The sequence below is a fragment of the Quercus lobata genome, chromosome 10 (genome assembly GCF_001633185.2).
Source record: "Quercus lobata isolate SW786 chromosome 10, ValleyOak3.0 Primary Assembly, whole genome shotgun sequence".
Taxonomy (NCBI): domain Eukaryota; kingdom Viridiplantae; phylum Streptophyta; class Magnoliopsida; order Fagales; family Fagaceae; genus Quercus; species Quercus lobata.
This window is the reverse complement of record NC_044913.1, coordinates 52327020-52348826: the sequence shown is the minus strand read 5'-3', so window position 1 is coordinate 52348826 and position 21807 is coordinate 52327020. Positions and strand designations below refer to the sequence as shown.

The 21807-nt window shown below is 36.0% G+C and overlaps 1 pseudogene; it reads left to right on the top strand.

The window, feature by feature from the left end:
• The first annotated feature begins 20500 nt into the window (after positions 1–20500).
• On the top strand, positions 20501–21178 carry LOC115964939 (annotated as a pseudogene).
• Positions 21179–21807: the final 629 nt, after the last annotated feature.

Genomic DNA, 21807 nt, shown 5'->3' with positions numbered 1-21807 from the left:
GAAAAACAGTTTTGGGGAAAAATAAAGGGAGTGGGGATAAAAAAAGACACAAACCAAGTTTAAAAAAAAACTAAGTTGAGGATACACATGAAGAAAAGATATTCTCTCTTTCAATAAAATGCAAACATGGCACTATGTGTCCCATAAACAGTTGCATGAGTAGAGAAAATATTTGCATATTGATTATCCATTATATCTCTTAAGAAAATTTTTTTTTTCCTAAAATTCACACATAAAAATAGCATATACTAGAAAGTACATAACTCAAAAATTAATCAATCAATTTTTAAATCAAGTTGAGTACCCAATTTAGCAGAGTGTATGCATGTTATGTGTGAAAACAATGAGAGATATGACTGCAAAACTGCAAGATAGATGCAGAAAACAATGAAATGCATGTGAATCCTAAACATAAATGATGCATGGAAAAATCAAAATTTGAAAAAACAGAGCAAATGCAGAAACTTCTCAAAGCACAATATTTCATGAATGAAATGCATGAGTATGAGATTAAAAGTTTTTTTTTTTTTTTTTAATATTTTTAAAAAACACTTGAATTCAACCCAGATATTCCAAAAACAAGTTTTTCAACCAATTTATCCTCAAAAACTCAAACATTAAGCACATTTTGCATCAAAATTAAGGAACTTTAATCTTGGATGGCCACAACAAGATCACACACAATATAATATACTAAGTTTAACAAAGAGTAACTTGTGTAGTGTGTGCAACTAGCAAAAGTTTGAGATACATGTGAGGTGATATGTGAATAGAAATCAAACACAAAGTCTATAAAATTCATCACATAGGATTTGAAAGAGACATTCACCTAAAGAGTTACATCAATAACTCCCACATCTTCTAGAAAACAAGCTTGTAATCATGTAAGTTTCTTGATTTGCCTCATATTGTACATACAAATTTTATTTGTTTGATTTAACATTAAGTCCAATAATGTACACACCAATTTTAACATTTAAACCGATGCTACATCTTATGTTCTTTTTGTGCATGTGCTACACTTTCTCGAGCACAAAATCTTATGATATGCACTAAGGTGTTCATGATTGGCTAGTAAACAGTGATGAGATGGTTATTTATGCCTTTCTCTAAAGGTTCAAGTCCGTCAGTCAAAACCAAGTGACTTCAAGATCAAGACAAAGTGATAAAAAATTATAAACATCTCCCACACAACATGCACTACAAAGCTCAAACTAGTATAGTGCAATAAAAGAAGCTCATCTAAGCTAAACAAGGTAAAAACATGTTATGTAAAGATAATATGACCAATCCTTGATTATAAATCCAAGATGTGAAATACAAAACACAAAAATCTATTTGGTTTTTTTTAAAAAAAAATTATGACCAAAAACAAAGCACACATTATAATAAATGAACAATGCAAATGTAATGCATGACAGTGCTTAACTAAGCTATAGAGGTTATACAAACAAGAAATATCAATTTCTTAATTAACCCATGAGTACATGTACAAACCAGTACATACTCATACAAAATCAAAAATAGCTTAGCACTTATATAGCACATACTATTTTAGTTTCTCCACAATGTCAAGCATGTTCTAAATCAAGAGAGAGATATCATAATTCATGTAATCCTCAAAAAGAAATAAAACTAGACACAAAATAAAATATTTTTGTCCTTTTGAAATTTTTCAATGTTTTTGGATTTTTTTATTAAATAATAAAAAAAAAAACATTATAAAAGAAACAAAACAACCAAAAACAAAAACAAGACATGTCCATAAACAATTGAAAGAATTAAATCAGGGACAAGTCAGCAACACTCACCTTAGAGAATTTTTTCTCACCCATATAGCACGAGTCTTCGGCTTTGTAGGTGAAAATCCATGAGAAGCAGAGTGTATTTGAGGAATTACACCAATCTTCTAAGAAAGACTAAAATCCTGCAAATTCCTTTCACAAGCCAACAAGCTTAAATTTTTCAAAAGAATATGAAAAAATTTATATGGACTTATGGCAGGAGAAATATCATCATAAATCCTAGACTGAAACACAAAATGCTTAATTTTCAGTTTATGATAATTAGGACGAATGAGACCATGGACACCATAAAAGTGGCAAACAGGAAGAAATTTAGGAACATCAGTATTCCTAACAACAAATCTAGTATCAGATTTTGGGTTTTGCCTCAACAAAGAACAATTTGGTCTAATATGACCAACAACACCACAAAGGTGACAGGTAGGCATAAAAACAGATTTATTGTGCTCTCTAACAGTAGGTTTAGACATAGGTTTAGAAACTTCAGCGTTTACATCAGAACTTTTACCTTTGTCTAACCTAGCAAAATAAGCCTTTTCTTTATTATTCCTCTTGAAAGGAGGGATATAAACTTTCTCAGTTTTAGGCTTAAGAGAAACAGAAACACTTCTGTTATCAACAATAGACTTGGTATTAGTCAAATTTTTAATTTTAGCTTTAGATTCAACTAACTCTTGTTCCAAGCTTCTCATCTTCTCATCTTGAGAGGAAATTTGATTTCTCAAAAATTCATTCTTTTTATTAGATTCATTTAATCTAACAATCAATTCATCTTTTTCAAGATTAGCCAATTTTAACTCTTCCTTGAATTTCTTAGCAATTTTTATAGATTTCAATAATTCCTTACGAAGAGTTTCACAAGCATCAACAAAATCAATAGAAGCATGAGTAGAAATATGATCAGAAAGACACTTCAAATTATCCATAACAACAGGGGTCAAGGATCAGCTCAGAGATCAAAAGATCTAAAACAAAAGAGCTATCCGCTCTGATACCACTTGTTAGTTTTTAGACCCCTTAAAAACATAATTAGATTAACCTAGGTAATTAGCCAAGTGATTATTTAGTCCAAATTACAAGTCTAGGTTATCACAATCAAACAATCATATCATGCATAGCAGCGGAAAGATAAATAACACAACGATATGATAACCTAGGAAAACCAAACCGGTAAAAAACTTGGAGAGGATTTAACCTAACTATCCTCAAGGTAAAAAGCAAATCCACTAGAAAGAATCGAAGTTCATACAATAAGACTTATAAGCCCCCACGTTCGACTTCTTATTGCTACCCGCTAGTAGAACTTACTGATACGACCACGTGCAAGCTCCGAATCTACGAACTCCTTCTTTCTTTGGCCTTTACAAAACACAAAAACCCACGTTTGTGACTTTGAGATCCCACCCAAAGGTTTAGCAACACAAACTCTCCTGTTTGTGACTCCAAGACCACCCTTGAAGGTTTAGATCATCAGCACTTTTGATGACAAGAGAATGTAGCAACTTCTACAATACCGGATCTTGAGATTCTTCAAGGAATAGCACCGGTAGAAGACATAAGAGAGCTTTTTAGGAGCAAAACCCTAAATACAAAAGAGGCACACTCTTTTCTCTCTAAAAAGCCACACAAAAACGTGTTTAGGGTTTCCTTTATATACTGGGAGAAGTAGATTAGAAACCCTAATCCTTAATGGGCTTGAACTGCTGTTTGGGTTTAATTAAAATTCTACAGATGCGACATTCGATCGATCGAGCCTGTCTTTCGATCGATTGAACTAGACAGATTATGAAATCTTCTTCCTGCAGCTTGTATGTTCTTGAATCTTGACTTGAATCACCTTGAGCATTGTCTAATAATACCTATAGACTCTAAGATCTATATCTAGATAAGTTTATGTTCACGATTTGCCAATTGTTCTAAATATTTAGAACCTAACATATTTGTTTATGTAATTAATCTTTTGGCAATGAACTTGTGTTGTTTGCTGGCAATTGGTTGGGAATTTTTGAGTGTTGGCAATTTGTTTTGTTGGTGGCAATTGGTTGCATCTGTTGAGTGTTGGGAACTTGATTTTTGCTAGCAATTACTGGTCTTGTTTTGGGTAGGAATGTGTTTAGGAAGGAAAAAAAAAAAAAAAACCTATTCCTGTGTTTTTAAAAACACGGCTACAGATCACTATAAGGCTGTGTTTTATGCCCCTCTAGCTATGTTTTTTCACAGCTCAGAAGCTGAGACTTATAGCTGCGTTTTGTAGAAAACGCGGCCATAGACCCTCTTTGGGTTGCATTTAAAACGCGACTATAAGTTGGACCTATAGCCGCGTGTTAAACGCAGCCCAAAGCGAGTCTATAGCTTATGGTTTGTGAAAAAACGCAACTATGGGGGTGTAAAATGCAGCTATACGGTGATCTATAGCCGCATTTATAAAAACGCAGCTATAGGTCCTTGCAAGGGGCTATTGTCACGCATGATAGTCCGCGTTTGAAAACGCGGCTATAGAAATTCAGCTTATAGCCTATTGCTGCATTTTGAAGGTTTATAGTTGTGTTTTTCAAACGCAGCTATAGACCTCTTTTTTTTGTAGTATATTCGTTGGCAAGAACAAGTTGAACTTCAAATGTTTCAACCCAATCCAAAATTTCCTATAGTTAGACATGTCAAATTTTCCAATAGTTCCAACCCAAATTCAAACAAATTTTAACCATACACGTACATAATCAAAATTGTTCAACCTAATAATTCAATGTCTCTATTTCTTAGTAAAAATAAACCATTAATTTCAAATATTTTGGTTGAAGAAACTCTCCAACCATTGCATGCGAAGTCTAGCATTTTTCAATGCGAATGACCCAGCTCTTAGTTCATTTTGTATCAAATGGTCAAATGCAAATGCAAGCTTAGTCTCATGAAACCCTTCAATCTTCATGACTTCTTCATAAAGGTCACTCCAATTAATTTGATTTTCAGTCGATCTTTCCAATGCTATTGCAATTCTTCCAATTTGTATAGACAAATCATCCCATTGGTTTTTATCTCACAAAACTGCCCATAGCCAAGTCTCTACCTACAACCAAAGCCAATTCATCAAACATCTCAAATTTGTTGTTCAAGTTTTGTTCGTGGTTGAAGTGTACTTGTGTTAAGAAGAGAAGAAAATACTAATTTGAGATGAATAGGAAAATATTTTAATGAGTGATTCAAAACCTACATGATGATGCCACGTTTCTAGCCACTACTTCAATGGCAAAGATTTAAACATACTGTCACCTTAACAAATTTTAAAAAACAAACTTTGTATGAATTGTGACCACCTATATTGTTGACATTACCGTTGTTTTTACCATCCTTTAATTCCATAGCTAGTTTGTTAAAGAGACAGTAACAAAAATAATGCAAATCATAACAAGTAGCTGAAAGAAGCATGAAAAGTTATGACAAAACAAGATATCATAACCAAGGGAGTCAATCTCGTACCGGAGGCTGTACTGATTTGACTAATAAAACGATATATTTCGGTATCGGTTAATACCGGTGTACCGTTTTGGGTTTACCATTAATTTTTATATTTATAAATATATATATATATATGTGTGTGTGTGTGTGTGTGTGTGTGTGTTATATAATAAATATAAAAGTTTACTATAAAACATTACTTCAATTTAGAAAAAATTATTCATGATTTTAGATTTTAGCATCAATTAAAAGAAAAAAGAAAACATAATATATAAAATAGAAAGCTTAGAGGTTGTTTGGATGAGTGACTTTTGAGTGATATGATCCTGTTTTCATCACTCATCATCCAAAATTTGTGGGACCCACGGAAAACATTTTGTTTGGACACCATCACTCATGTTTGGTCATCCGGTTTTGGTGATTCTATCACTCAAAAAACTGAGTGATGAAGACCAAAAATGAAAACACATTTTCCTTGTTTTCAAAACTCATCATCCATGACTCAGTGGCAGTTCCGTAATAAGTTGTCTCAATGGGCCCCATTCGACCAGTGCATTGTGCCATCCATCTGACCGTTGGAGCTTCCCCTGTTACTCTGCATTTCTCCGAAAATTTTTTCCTAAAAAATTTCCCTCTTCTCACTTCCCTCTCCTTACTTGCCTCTCATTTTCACTTCCCTCCTTATACCCAGCGAGGTAGCTCCATGGCACCACAGTCCGTGTTCGAAGACTGAACCAGGCCTAAGAAGATCGTCCGTGTTTGAAGAACAACGCCTCATCGAAGCTCTGAACCAAGCCGGAATCTTCACCGGCGAGTGTAGCTCTTTGTCACAGTGTCCATACCTCTCTCTCCCTTTCCCAGGTGCAATATTATCTCCCAAGTGCAGTAAATATTTCTCTCTCTCTCTCTCTCTCTCTCTCCATTTTCCATGTCCCTGGTCTGGTTGGGTTTTTTGTTGGATGTGAAAGGGGTTTTAGATTTAAAGTACTGATGTTGGTTGTGGCTTGTGAGACATGTTGATTGAATTCTTCTCATGTGGATTTTTAGGGAAAATTTGTATTATCTTAGTCTAATACCATAGGTCCAAAACAGAGCATGTAAGTGAAAAAAAATAAAATAAATAAATAATCATTTGTATTATACTCTTAACAACGTATAGAATGAGCTGTTATTTAGATTATTTGGACGGCTTGTTTTTTTCAAACTATATTTAGTCTTAAGTTAAATTTTTCTTGAAGATTTTGTGATTGGAAGCCAAAGAATGTAGGAGTTTATATACATTGTCATTTTTATTAGATGCATTTTATCCAAAAAAAAAAAAAAACGTATGACCATAGCAGACTTAGAAGTACTGATTTAAAGGGCCGGGTAATGCAGATGAGCAATATTCATGGGGTTAAGTTTACCATTCTGCCTTGAAGAGAAATACGTGATTTTCTTTTTTTACCTCCATTCTAATTAATGCAGCATGTTTTGGTTGATTTTATCTGCAAATTATGTCACTAGCAATAGGTAGTATCTTTTCCTTTGATTTCTTTACATCTTAGTACTACAGCTGATTGTGAAACTGGCACTTGAAGAATTATGAAATAAATTGCTGTCTAAATAGTTTTTTTTTTATCTTCTTCACTTAAGTTGAGTGGTTGGTTAGAGATTCAAGTGGCCAATTCATAGAACTATGAATATACAAATATTAACATATGCAATTGTGTTGGGAAACTTGTATTAGATGGCACAAGAAACACAGGATGTTGACGAGAAAAAGTGGCCTCCCCACATTGAACATCTTTTCATTGACCTCACAGTCGATGAACAACAAAAGGGGAACATGGAACATGGTGTCTTTAAGCCCAAAGTTTGGTTATCAATTACGAAAACCCTAAATGAGTAAACTGGGAAGGGTTTCACCCCTAAGCAAGTGAAAGACAAGCATAATAGGCTTAGGCAAAAATAAAGAAAGTGGGGCCAGCTTTTGAGGCATACCGGGTTGGGGTGGGATGAGACAACCCAAACGGTGACTGCTTTTGATGAGGTGTGGGCTAACGTGATTGCGGTATGTTATATTTACTATCCTAATTTTTTGTATATTTGTTTGTAATTTTCTATTTCATATTAGCATGATTTTGATGTATATATTGTCATTTCAGGGAGATAATAAGGCAGCTGCATTATGGAAGAAAGGGTGTCCTAATTATGAGAAACTTAAGCAACTTTTTGCCCCTAATACTGTAACTGGTTCCCTTCAAATTTCCTCAAACACACCAGCCCCAGATAGTGATGAAGAGCGTGTCCTGGAAGAGGAACTTGCCAATGAGGCATGTGAGGCACATCGTACCTAGTTGGATGATGATGATTGCTACAATCCCAACATGGAGGGCGTAACCCAAGATGATCCCACTGTTGATGAGCAAACCCAACGTGCGGACAAACGTCCCATGGAAGAGCCTACTACCAAGGGGAAGAAGGTTGCCAAGAAGAATGACAGGGCTAGTGAGATGACCATGGCTCTTCAAGAGTACACTACCTTGGCAAGGGAAAGGTTTTCCAAAAAAAAGTGAAAGTTTTTTGGTAGCTTTGATCATGTTACACAATCTGCCGGTGGTGGCGATCCTTGCTCGCTTGGGAGAGCTTTAGAAGTGCTGTTCATGTGCATGCCCGAGCAAAGGAGGAAGAGGTTTATGGAGCACCACGCTCAGCAGCTGGATAATTAATGGGGATTGCTTTTGTTCTACCTTTTGTTATGTGACACTCTATGTGAATCACTTGGTTTAGTTTTTTTCTTTTTGAGAAAACACTTGGTTTAGTTTTTAAGTATCATTTAAGGACTTTATGTGTGTGTGCTTGGACAATATTTGACGTTTGGTTTTATTTCTCTTTGCTATCAGTTGAACACTTTTATTTAATGTAGTTTTATTGTAATGTTAAAGTGTTGTGAACTATGCTTGTGATTATGGGGTTACTTGAATTAGTGTGTGGGCTTTGTTATGTACTTGGTGTTTTTTTATAGTATTTTATATATATATATATATATATATATTTTTTTTTTCTTTTAATAGTTTTTATTTAGTTCATGTTACTTACATTGTAAGGTGAGTTCAGCTAACATTATTGCAATTTTCTTGGTACTTGATATTAATTTGTCCATTTATATATTTCAATATCTTTGGTTCTAATGCTTTGGTTTTTTCAGGGTATAGGTATAATGGTCTCCCCTAGTGATCCTTTCTGGCAATATGATTTTGATGATGCTTATTTTAACTCCGATGATGATGACATGGACAGTGGTGGTTGTGGTGATGACATGGACCCTAGTTTGAGTGATGATGACATGGATATAAGTGATTGTGACGATGACTTGACCACTGGTGCAGACATGGACTCAGAGTATGATAGGGAGGAGGAGGAGTTTTGGTTTGTATTTCCACTTATTGGCGAGATGGTGGCATATTTCCAACGGCATTACGACAAGAGCCCACAACGTACTAGCATTTTGACTGGAAGCGATTATATGGCTGAAGTGAGAGATGGCAATCCTACCAATTATCATGAGATGTTCTGCATAACACTAGATCTATTCTATCACTTGGTTAATGAGCTGAAACATTATGGGTACTTGAAGGAAGGGAAGAGGTGTGTTGACGTGTAGGAGGCAGTGGCCATATTCTTGTACATTGTCGGCCATAATACTTGGATGCGGCCTGTGGCAGACAGATTTCAACATTCCATTGAAACTGTGGATTGCAAGTTCCGTGAGGTGTTGCGGGTTGTCCAAACATGGGGCCAACATTTAATCAAGCCCAATCCGAATGTGGTAGGCCTTCCAGAGCATTTGCGGGGGAACAATAAGTATGACCCTTGGTTTGAGGTAAATAATTTCATAATATCTTCCATAATGGTTGTACACATTACTATATAGTATTTCAACTAATTGACACTATTCACTGTAGAGAAGCATAGGAGCTATTGACGGAACACATGTTAGTTCTCGGCCTTCAGCAATAAGACTCCAGACTCATAGGAGTTGCAAGAGCACTGTTACAACCAACGTCATGTGTGCATGTGACCATGACATGTGGTTTACGTATGTCCATGGTGGTTGGGAGGGAAGCGCCAACGACTCCAAGGTGTTTGAAGAAGCTATTAAAGACCCGAAGCATGGCTTCCCATGGCCACCAGAAGGTATGTGTCTTTAACTTAAATCCTAACATTTGGTTCTATAGGAAGATTCAAATACGGTTTTATACAATTGGTTCTCTGTGTTGTAGCTTGGGCTGCACTGTGAGCTACTACACTGTGTTGTAGCAGCTAGTGCACGGGCTACCACACCAGTGCAGCCCAAGCTGCAACATTGCAGCTTCTTGTTTGGGTTATTAGTAGGTTCTTTGAAATGGTTGTGGCTTTGTTTGAGTTCCAGAGTGAATTAATGATAATCTTTATATTGTAAATGTTTTCCATGGTTTGTGGCTTTGTTTGAGTCCCTAGCTTTATTTGTTTTCATGTAGAACTTTATATTTTAAATGTTTTCCATGGTTTCCTGGTGTGGCTGGTTCATGTAGAACTTTATCAACTCATTTGAGGGTTCTTGGCTAGTTGTTCTTGCCGCAAATATTTTCTATTAAAAGCATTTTCCTAGTAAGAAATGTTTTGACATTTAGAGCATTGGGCTGTTGCATTGGTGTGGCAGCGGGTGCACTAGCTGCTGCCACACCAGTACAGCAGCCCAAGCTGCAACACAGTGCAGCTTGGGCTACACTAGTGTGGCAGCTATTAGTGGGCAGCTATTACTGGTGTGGCTGCACTGGTGTGGCAGCTTGGGCTGCACTGCATTGGTAAATTGTTTTTTGTTCCCCCTGTTTCTGTTATGTGACTAATTTTTCTGTGGTGAGGCCTAGTCCATTAAATCTTTGACTTCTTAGTTGAACCTTTATAAGTTTTTATATATGCATATATAGATTTATAAAAGAAAAACATTTATATATATAGGTATGTTTGTCTTAACTATCAGTAATGATAAATCACTAAAAATTTTGTGTTAAATGCCCTTATGCCCCTGTGCTTTTATTTTAGAACATAAACTCTGCCAAAGCTGCAACACAGTGCAGCTTGGGCTGCACTGGTGTGGCAGCTACTAGTTGTTGCATTGTGTTGTAGCAGCTAGTGCAGCAGCTGCCACACCAGTGTAGCAGCCCAAGCTGCAACATAGTGCAGCTTGGGCTGTACTGGTGTGGCAGCTACTAGCTGCTGCACTATGTTGCAGCAGCTAGTGCAACAGCTGCCACACCAGTGCAGCCCAAGCTGGCCACGGCTTTAGCAAATTTCATTGAGGTTTACCTCTTTTCTATTCTTTTAATTCTCTTTATTTTGACCGGCTTTTAGATTTCCCAAATAGGTGGATTGTGGCAGAGTTCAAAATAATTAATTAAATTCAAGTTTCAAAGAGAAAGTCTTAGAAAATAACCGAACTTTGCACTGTCAATTATATAGCTCCCTGCCCAAAACTTGAATTTGACCAAATGGTTGTGAACTTATCGTAAATTACTAGTAACATTGAGCAAGCCATGCCAAGTTTGCAAAATGGACAACCCCATTTAACACCAAAGTACAAAAGATCAACAAAGGTTCTCAAGTTTCAAGTATAGAGAAGTCATACCTGAGAAGCCATAACCCATTTTCCATCAATCCAGTCCTGATGTGGCCTTAAGTCAGAATGCTTAAACTCTATTTCCTCATCTGTGTCCCTAAAGTAAACTAAGTATTTTGAGCCACCAAGAACCTTAGAAATCACACCCTCCTAATTTTCTGTTTCTGACCCTGCACAAGTTAAGTATTATTTAACCCAAGCAATTTTATAACATATAATACTCTAGCTGCACTGGTGTGGCAGCTGGTGCACTAGCTGCTGCAAGTTGCCACACCAGTGCAGCCTAAGCTGCAACACAGTGCAGCAGGTAGTGCACTACCTGCTGCACTGTGTTGCAGCTTGGGCTGCACTAGTGTGGCAGCTCTGCTACACTATGTGCTGCAATGTGTTACATAGTTTCTTTGCTTAGAATATAGGTCCTTTGCTTTGATTATTTTACTGATTTAATCCCCTTATTATTACTAATTTGGATATGCTATTCTTGTAGGTTCCTATTACTTGGTTGATTCGGGGTACCACATTGGTGCATCGTTTCTTCCACCACATAAGGCCACCCGATATCATGCCCAAGAATTCAGGAGGAAAAGTACCAGGTAACCAAAATCGGGGAAAAAGTTGTTTAATTATACACTCTTCATTGCGCATGGTGATTGAGAGGTGTTTTGGAGTCTTGAAGGCTTGCTTTCCCATCTTGAGCAACATGACGAAGTATAAGCAATATTGTCAGCATTTAGTTGTTTCTGTGTGTTATGTGTTACATAATTTTATACACATCAATAATCGAAGGGATGTACTGTTTAACACGTGGAAGAACCTTGGTAGGGATGATATGCAAATCGGAAACAATGGGAACTCTCTTGAGTCGAGTGCATGTGCCGAAAGGAGACATGTGAGGGAGATGTCTAATGCGTCGAAGAGAGCAATGGGTGAATTCAGGGATGATATAACTGATCACATGTGGGAGCAGTACGTGCGAAGTTGACGTTAATGGTTGGCATGTCTAAGGATTCACCCATTTTGTTGGGACTTGTATAGAGCTAATACCCAGTCCCATGACATTTTGTTGGGATTTTTGTATAAGTCTAGGTACCATGACTAGAAGTCACTTAGCATGACACGTGATGCACCCTTTTGGACATTATAATGCATTTTTTTGTAATTAAGATTAACTGTACACATGCTTACATGTAGTGGCTAATGGCAATAATCTATTGACATTTCTGATGTAATTCTTTTGGCAATTTTAGAGTAAGTGTATGTAATACCTATTGGTAATGTAAGTACAGGTGGACATGGTTATATGTAATACCTTTTCGCAATGCATTTTATATGTAATACCTTTTTGCAATAGAGTATTTTTCAAGGACCAATTATTGTGTATCTGATATGATTATAGGTGGATAATTATGTTATACCACCTTGCAAAATATATAGGAACTCAAAACAAGGCATGTAATCTTTTTTTTTTTTGGTAGAAAGGGAAATTCATAAAACACTAACACAACCAAAAGAGTTTCAAAACAAAGCCTGTTCACAATACAAACTAGTGGCATTAGCCTCCAATGTGGAATGATTGGGACAATATAAGGAGTTTCTCTAAGTTTTTCTTTAAAGGCTTTATGAAAAAAGTTTTTCTTTAACGGACTAATTTTTTTTATACTAGTATTTTGTTTGCAATAAGTAATTTATTCTTTTGAAACATATTACAAACCTAACATATATATATAGTGCACTTTTCTTCTTTTTTTGAGATAATAACAAATTCTTAATTTTTATTTTGTTAAAAAGTGTAGATTTTCTTTTGATAAACACGTAGGTTTTTATTAATAGTACACTTATTATCCTGGTATAGCCAAATACAACACAACTGAACCAAGCACAATTTATTCTGCTTGCCCTGTTTTTATTCATATCAATGCTTAAATATACTAACAACACAACTGAATCATAAACAATAGGAATGACAAAAAATCAGAATGCTACCAAAATGTCTACCATTACAAAACAGAAATTATATGTATATGAATCATACAATAAGTCTGTCATTCAACACATACAATTGCCAGGTCGAACACCTACACTAAAAGGCACTCCAAGCACGTACAATACATTTCCAAACAACTAATAAAAATTAAAAAGGTCACGGCAGACACATTTGCTGTAATCCAACCTCCCTATTACCAAGTGAAAATTTAATAAACACCACAATTGCCAACCATGACATAAGTAGAGCAACTTGATATTTACGTGCTCGCGTATTGGCCATAAGAAGGGAAACCCTTGCTTTTTCAGCACTATGCTTTGCTGCTCTTTCCCTGTGGAGTAGGTCTGCTATCATTGCATGGGCTTCCATCTCATTGTTTTTTGCCATAGCTGCCTCGGCCTCAAGCCTAGCAAATTTCGTAATGACAATTGGTGCTGTTTCAGCTCCACGCCTACATGGGATGCCATCCAACCATTTAAAGGACTTACAATGTTCGTCACTGCCCTGCATATTAATCAAAGCTGGTAAGTACATGAGCTGAGGAGCATAGCAACTTTAACCATGAAACAACAATGATAGTAAGCGCGCAACTGATACTTACAGGCTTCCAATGTCTACAGCCATAAAACCATCTACTGAAATTATGGAGCTGCAAAGATGTCCACAACACGCATTGATTCATGTCACACACATGCCCCCTATAGTTGGAGTTATAGCTACTAGCACTTGCCTCGGACATTGTGGTGAATCGTCCAGCCTTACAAGGCATATTTACTGTCATTCAACACAGCCAACCATGTACTAAAAGTTTTCATCAACATGTATGCAGTAAGAGATGACAGTAATGCAGATTTTATACCCTATTTTGGTCAATGACACTAGTGTAGATTGTAGTCCTGCTATAGTTTTATTTTTATTTTTCAGTTTAGCTTATTATCACACCCTTCAATTTAGAAAGAGTGCCTGCAAATTTTGACCAGACCAGCCCAGCCAACCTGCCCTTTTTTGCCTGTTATGAACTTATGTTGTTTGGGTGTTTATGTTTTAGGATGAGTGCTACACTTAATAAAATATGAAAATTTAAAGGCATTTCTTCAAATAAAGAGGCACAGTGGTGCCTATAAAGTTACAATATTAATCAAATCCTTTATTGCACATCCAATGCTTCAAATCAACTCCAATTGGGTACGTGAATTCGGGTAAGCAAAGAGTTCACATAACAATAAAATTGAATGTTGCAGTTCAAAGAGATAATTGTTTCTCAAATTTTTTTAAAAACAAATGTTCAAAGAGATAAAGGACACATGTCAGATATATGTCTAAAATATTATATACTAACAATTATCATCTTTTACCCAAACAAAACTCTCTGACCTCAACAGACCCATGGATTATAGTCGAAATCAGAGGGAAATCACCCATCGTAATAAGCAAAAGACAGAGGTCTTAAAAGATAGAGGTCTTACAATCTTCATATTAAAAAAAACCTAACATAAAAATGTTCAAATCCAAGCAAAGTATTCACAGCATTTGATTGTTCAAATCTAGTTTACAAGATCTGCAGTAAAATATTTATGAAATATAAAGGCAAAATCATGAGAACGGAGAGAAATTTAGTGCATGTACCAACAGAGGGCTCACGAGTTTCTCTTCAGCAGACCCACTGTGCCGCGATGAGTTTACAAGTTGAAGGTGAGGAAGATGAGCAACGTTGGATACCTGGGTTATGTTTAAAGGTGGGAGTCTGGGATTCCTTCATGTGGGTTTTCTGGAGTTCGAGCTGAGGGAGGGATCTAACGCAGTGGAGGCGGGGAAGTGAGGGGCAACGAGATCCTTAAGCTAGGTCCAAATGCCGAGAGGAACTGGGGTATTGCGCAGACAAGTTCGAGATGAGGAAGATGAGCATCACTCCGATTTATGATGCTGGGCTTTTGCACAGTTCCATTTTGATAATTTTGGGTTTCTGGATGCTGGGCACCGTTTTGGGGTGGAAACGGCGTGAAGAAGAGAGAGAGAGAGAGAGAGAGAGAGAGAGAGAGAGAACGCGGGTAAGATTGATGACCGTTCTATACAACAGATTTTTAATTGATATTTGTGGGACCCAGTGAGTTGACATAAAGGTGAGTGATGGAATTGAAAAACTCACTGAGATATTTCACCCAAACAAGCCACAAACAGAGTTATCAGAAATTGGGGTATTTTTGAGTGATAGTGATGAGTGATGAGTGACGAAAATTGAGTGATGAGTTTTGAGTGATGGGAAAAGACAAACCAAACAAGGCCTTAATTGGTCATTGCATACTAAGAAAAAAAATAACACTAATAAGTTAATACAAATAAGTTACCATTCTGTCCTTACAAAAATCCAAAAATTACAAAATTAAAAAAAAAAAAAAAAAAAACTTATGTACCAGTTGGTATGCTCGGTACTGGTCGATATTGCCCAAAATTGGCCGGTACATGGCCGGTATGTCTGGTATATAAACCGGTATGAAATGTTGGTGTTTCGATATCGGTCTATGTGTCGATACGGTACATACTGACCGGTATAGTCAGTACCGGTACAACGTTGACCGCCTTGATCATAACATAAGACATAATGAAAGATATCATCATAGCTAAACACTCCAATTTCATTAGAAAAATAAATAGTTGTGATGTATTTGTCTTCGAATACTAGAAGTTATGAAAGTTGCGTTACATACCAACCATGCAATAACCAATTTAATCGGACTCCCTAGCATTATAATCTTCCCACATGGCATGGAAAATCTCATCCCGTTTCTTTACCCATTCTCTAATTTCTTGCAGAGTTTCCCTCTGTGTTTGTTGGACTCTACAACTTTCATATTCAGTATCACGATTTACAGCATCCAAAATTGGATCTATAGTGTCAACCTCCAATATGTGATTGTGAATGAGAGCACATGCTAATACTACATCCACTTGTGTTTCAAATGACCAAAATGATTTTGCGTCCAATACACATAAACGTGTCTTCAAAACTCCAAAACAGCGCTCAATGGTTGTTCGCAAGGAAGAGAGACAAAGATTGAATAATTCTCTTTCATTCATAAGAGGATGATCACTAAACTCTTTCAAATGGTATCGAACTCCATGATAAGGGAAGAGAACTCCTTTTCGAACTCCGTAACTAGCATCACAAATATAATATTTGCCTACAAGTTTATGTTGAAAAGAAAGGAGAAAAAAATCATTACCATAATAACAATAATAAAATCGCATTCTATAGGACCTTCATCAATGTCCAATATCCTTGACCTAGAGAATGCATCATTTAGAACCTAAGAATCATATGCACTTCCTTCCCAACCAGCTAATACATATATTTTTAAGTCAAAGGTAATGGTAGCTAAGACCTTTTGCATTGTTTCATCATTTGGACCACGAAACCTTGCACGCATTTTGCTTGGAATAGACGCACGAAAATGACTTATATCTATTGCTCCAACACAATCGTAGTAATGAGAAAGATAAGTTATATTTGTCATCTAACTTCTTTAAAAAAAAAAAAAAAAAGCTTCTCAAAGGTACCTTAAAATATGGGGAAAATTTGTTGCTATTCCTTATTTCTATAGGTGTATCATTGTCAGATTGTTTAACCACATGTCTATATAATTTCAAAACTGCTCTAAAGACATGCCAAAAATATTGGTGCACGGTCTTAACTGATTTATAAAACCTTCCACCAAAAACTTGAAACCTCATATTATGCCCCAATAATGTGTAAGAAACTTAACCCTTGCTCCCTAACGGACATGTGAGTGGTCTCTTGAAGTAGGTCATGCTCAGCAAGAATTTTGCATAGCTTAAAAAAATGCAATAGGTCTCATTCTAATTTGGTTGACACAGTTGACATCGCCTCCATAAAGAATGCTACTAATATTTGCCTCTCTTTCAAACTCTCAATTGGCACAAGGTTCTCTTGTATAAAATTCTTAGATCATAACTCTATCAAAGCTACACTACCCACAGCTGTGACACATGCAGCTGCACCCCTAACTGCTGCTCGAAGTTTTGGGTCATCAGTCTACATTACGTAGTTTTGGGTCATCAGTCTACATTACAAAAAACAAAGCAATGCAGTTGAGTTCAAGCATTACATAGCACACAAATTTACAACTATTATGAGAATGGGGTTAAAATGGTTAATAAAAATAGTACACACTATTGATTTGGCCAGTTCTCAAGTGTGTTTCTTTATAGCGTATGAGGACAAACATGTATAAAAAAGCTCCAATTCTAGTTTCAACAAGTGACTGAAAATGCTATGTTATATTATAGCTATATAGAGATGATGAAAAAACAAGGCTCAATTCTTGACTATAACAGGTATTATAAGAACTATTTTCTTGAATCTAATGTTGATCAAAATCTTTTAGGTGGAAAGCAGTTTACAATGACAAGAAAGCATATAGCAAGATAGTGAAGCTGCATGAAAAGAAGAAAGCACTACTCCACAGGCTAAACTGCATGCATGGTAAAGAAATAACACTATGTGCTGACACACAAATGAATCGCAATCTACTTTGACCATTGACATAGGGTCTGTTTGGATAGAACTTATTTTGCTGAAACTGAAATCTGAAAACTGAAAATACTGTAGTAAAATAATTTTTAAATGTGTGAATAGTATCGTGGGACCCATTTTTAATGAAAAAGTTGCTGAAAAGTGTAATTTGTGAGTCCATGAACAGTGCACGAATGCACTGTTCATTGTGGAAAAGTCAACAAGTGCGGCTACCAAAAAAAAAAAAAAAAAAGCCTGAAACGCGTTGAAGGCAAACGTGGATGCAATATAAGCCGAATCCAGACTCCACCATAGTGAGGATCAAGCTCGTTTCGTAATGAAAGTTAGCTAAGCATAGTGATAAGTACATTGACAAATAGGTAAATAACATCAATCATTGTCAGGGCTGGCTCAACCATAGAAGCAGTTGATGCAATGGTGTAATGCCCCAAATAAAAGAAGACTCCCTCATCAATGCAAATTAATTATTGCTCCTTCACCTAGGAAAAAAAATTTAAGGTGACACTAATAGAAATAAATTGATATGAAGAGTGAAAATTAAGGCCCTTTGAAGAGAGAAAATTAGGCCCCTTTGTAACGAATGGTTTATCCAAAAAAAATTAAAGCCCCCTTTCCCAAAACATAGAAATTGAAGAGATAATGTTCCTATTTAAGATCTGAATAATGGCTTTATAAATAACTTCATTGATAAAAACTAACATTTATTACTTGAATCTAAGGAAAAAATAGACAGAAAAAACATATTCTCTCCATCTTAAATCTCAAGAAATCAAATACAGTATCGATTAGTATTTTTTTTTCCTGCTCACCTTTCTTCTCTCTAGTCTCCATCTTGATTCTATTTTTATAGCATTCTTCATTGCTTTCTAGCCACTCTTCTTTGATCTTCATTCAGGTTTGTTTCTATTTGCTCTTCCTTTCTTTTTATTCTCCTTGCTACTGAGTTTTTTTTTTTTTTTACTTGTTGTCGAGTTTCATTGATTTGGGTTTCTCTCTTTTTTTGTTGTTAAGGAATTGGAACTAAACACTCTTTAGTCATAGTCACCACCACAGGTCTTTTTATTGGACTTTTAAAAATTTTAATATTTTTCTCCAAAGTCCAAAGTGTACACGTTTATGGCTGGGAATCATTCCACTTTTTTCTATGCTGTGAGTTATCATATCAATCTACAGGAGTTTTCAGAACCCATGTGAATTGCAGAAGTTATCATATCAATCTACAGGAGTTTTCAGAACCCATGTGGATAGAACTTATTTTGCTGAAACTGAAAACTTATTGTTGAAAACACTGTAGCAAATAAGTGAAAAAAACGCAGAGGAAAGAACCAAACGCGGGTATTGTAGTGGAGCTAAAAGTACTGTAGCATATAAATACCAAAAAACAAAACTCTTTCTTCCTTTCCTTCTCTATTCCCTCCTCACCGTACCCTAGGGCTTGAACTGATGAGAGTTCCATGCCCACCAGAGAAGACCTACATCGGTCTAACCGGTGAAGAGCTCAGGTGAGAAATCTGATTACTACAGAAGAGAACCCCAGTCCGACGTTGACGTGTACTCTTCCTTCAGAACAGGGATATCGAATCAGAACAGGGATCACCTGACTCACAGCCATAGCCCACAATGTCATCGTCTGAAAGCTTAGCGAAAACTGTGTCCTCCATCTTTTTTTTTTTTTGGTAAGCATGTCCTCCATCTTTGAGAGAGAGAGCTGTGAAATGGGTTTGGTGGTGAAATGGGTTTGGTGTGAAAATGGTGGAGATTGAAGATTTTGTGATTTTTTTTACTTTCATAGAGGAGAGACTCTTTCTTTTGAGCTTTACTATTTTTTATTTTTTTTAGTTTTTTATAGTATTTTTGGGATTCAATTATGAGTTGTGAAAGTTTGAAACTTTTCATGGACTAGATTTTTTTGGTTGTTTTCTCTTTGTGGTTGGTGGTAGTAGGGATTGAATAAGATGGGGAAAACAGTGATTTGCTCTGATGGTGTTGCTTCAACTTGGAACTAAAGTTATGATTATTTTTGATTATTTACATTTATAGTAACCTTTGTATTTTTGTAATTTCATTCTTTGCAATGCCAAAATAGGGATATCGCATGACAAGTTTTTTTATGACTACTACAAAATTAGCATTCTTCCTTTCCCTTTTGATTGCAAATGGCATCATAACTGAGCTGAATTGTCTTACCAGCAAAATTATGAACTTGTTTGATATCAGTAGTTGATAATGAAAGCTCTATATTCTTTTCTAAATCTTGAACATGGACCTTAAAGTTGTCACACAAATACTTATGGTTGATAATGAAAGCTCTGTTTTAATTTCTGATGGTATATGTTTGGATGCAAGCGATTTATGGTTGAAAGTTTAAACCTTTTGCTGTTGATGTATAATTATACCAAGAAGAGGGTTTGGGTTTTGGATCTTCATTGTTTTTTTTTTTTTTAATTACTTGCTGTAAATTTGTAACAAACGTAGAAGAAGAGAAGGGAAGCCTTCTCTTTCAATTTTTTGGTTTTGGTTTTGCTCTTGAAAGCTGGGTTCATGAGACTACCCTTGTGAAAATGGAAATGATGGGATCTAGATCTGTTATATGAATATGATTTGAAGGAAGTCAAGGGATTAGTCTCTAGCTTGATTATATTGCTGAGAAGAAAAAAGAAATGTGCAAGATCTAAATTTTCATCAACTAATGATTACACATGCCGGATATTGGCTAGTTTGTTTAGGTTTCATAGCCGACCCAAAAAATTTGAGATGGCATGGTTGTTGTTGTTGTTTCCTGATGGTGGGTTATTAAAATTTGAAAAATAAAATCTCTAGGAGTATTTTGTTTGGTTCTAGTTATTATCCATAGGTAGGTGTTTTGGTAGAAACATCTTTGCTAGAATGATTACTTTCCTGCAGTTGTCTCAAGGAATTGTTTATGCTGCATGCAAAAATTTTGAATTGTATTAATTATTTTCATATGGTGCAGGAATTTGGTGCTTTGTCTTATGGTTTTTCTGATGCTTTTTCTAATTTCATCCCTGCATGTTTTAACTTTCTTGTGCAGTTAATTCATTGACATGAGTCATCCACATGACTTACCCCATCCCTTCTTCCATTTTGGAAATCCTTTCTGGATGATATCACCCAAGGGTTCCAATTTGTCTAAAAGGCCTCTTTTACTGTTGAACAATTTTGAGGAAACCTTAGGTGGGAGGCTGAGAAAGCTTAACCCAAAGGACAAGGTTAAGAACTCAGCCAAACGGAAGGTTTTAATGTGTGCCATGTATGGGGTTAAGGTGGAGACGGTATTTATCTGCAGTGTCTTTCCTTCAGCCTTCTCTGGTTCAGCAAGAAAGTTGTTTGATTTGAATGTTGATGACAAATACATGTGGGCTCAAGCTTTTACCAGTTTGCAAACTAGCATTAATAGCGAAATTAGATATTTATATTCAAGTGGAAGATTTACAGTTTTGAAAGAGCTCGAAGCAGTTGATGCAAGTGTAAAGAAATTGTATCCCATGATTCAAGATGGTGTGGACCCTATTGAAGTGGAAGCATTCCAGGATTCTGTTTCAGATTTGGCAAGGAAAGCAGAGGGACTTCCACAGGGACTATAGATCTTCTTACAAAGGAAGTTGATGGCTTTTCTCATGTAGTTTTAATTGCGCGTGATGCTTTGCTCTGTAATGTTAGAAAGAGTCGTACTCTGTGACCCAAAGCTAGGTTGCAAAGTAGTAGAAAGAGTACAATCTTAATTATGTTGAAGCTATACTCTCTCCTATATAAAAACGGGGTTTTATGTTTTCTAGTATTGTTTATCTCTTATTCAAATAAGATTGGGGTCTATTTATAAGTCCCCTGTAACCTTGACATCTACTGTTGCAATACCCATGAGTTTCACGTGTAACGAATATATACAAATGCATACTACAATGGTATTACAATCAAGTTTTGTGAGCCCTCAATTTTGCTTACCAACAATACAACAAAAAATGGTATTACATTATTGAAGTTTGTGAACTGTTCAATTTGGTCCCCACAAAAAGATTTCCATAATGTCAATGATATTTTCAACCACACTAAATTTCTATTGTGACAAAAATAATAGTTACCATAATTAGTTATCATCCGCACATATCGATGCTGTGATATTGTCACGAACCTGTTTCATCTTAGGTTCGTCAAAGATTGAGATTGCGTGTGCCATGGCATCGTAATCACCTCTCTCACTACGTCCAGATGTGCCCCCTGTAGATCTGGAACTATCAACATTATTATTTATCTCATGTGCTCTAACGAAATTGTGAAGAACCATTGTAGAAACAATGATTCTCGATTGAGTGCGTATATGAAACCTTGGCATATTTCTCAAAATTTTCCATTT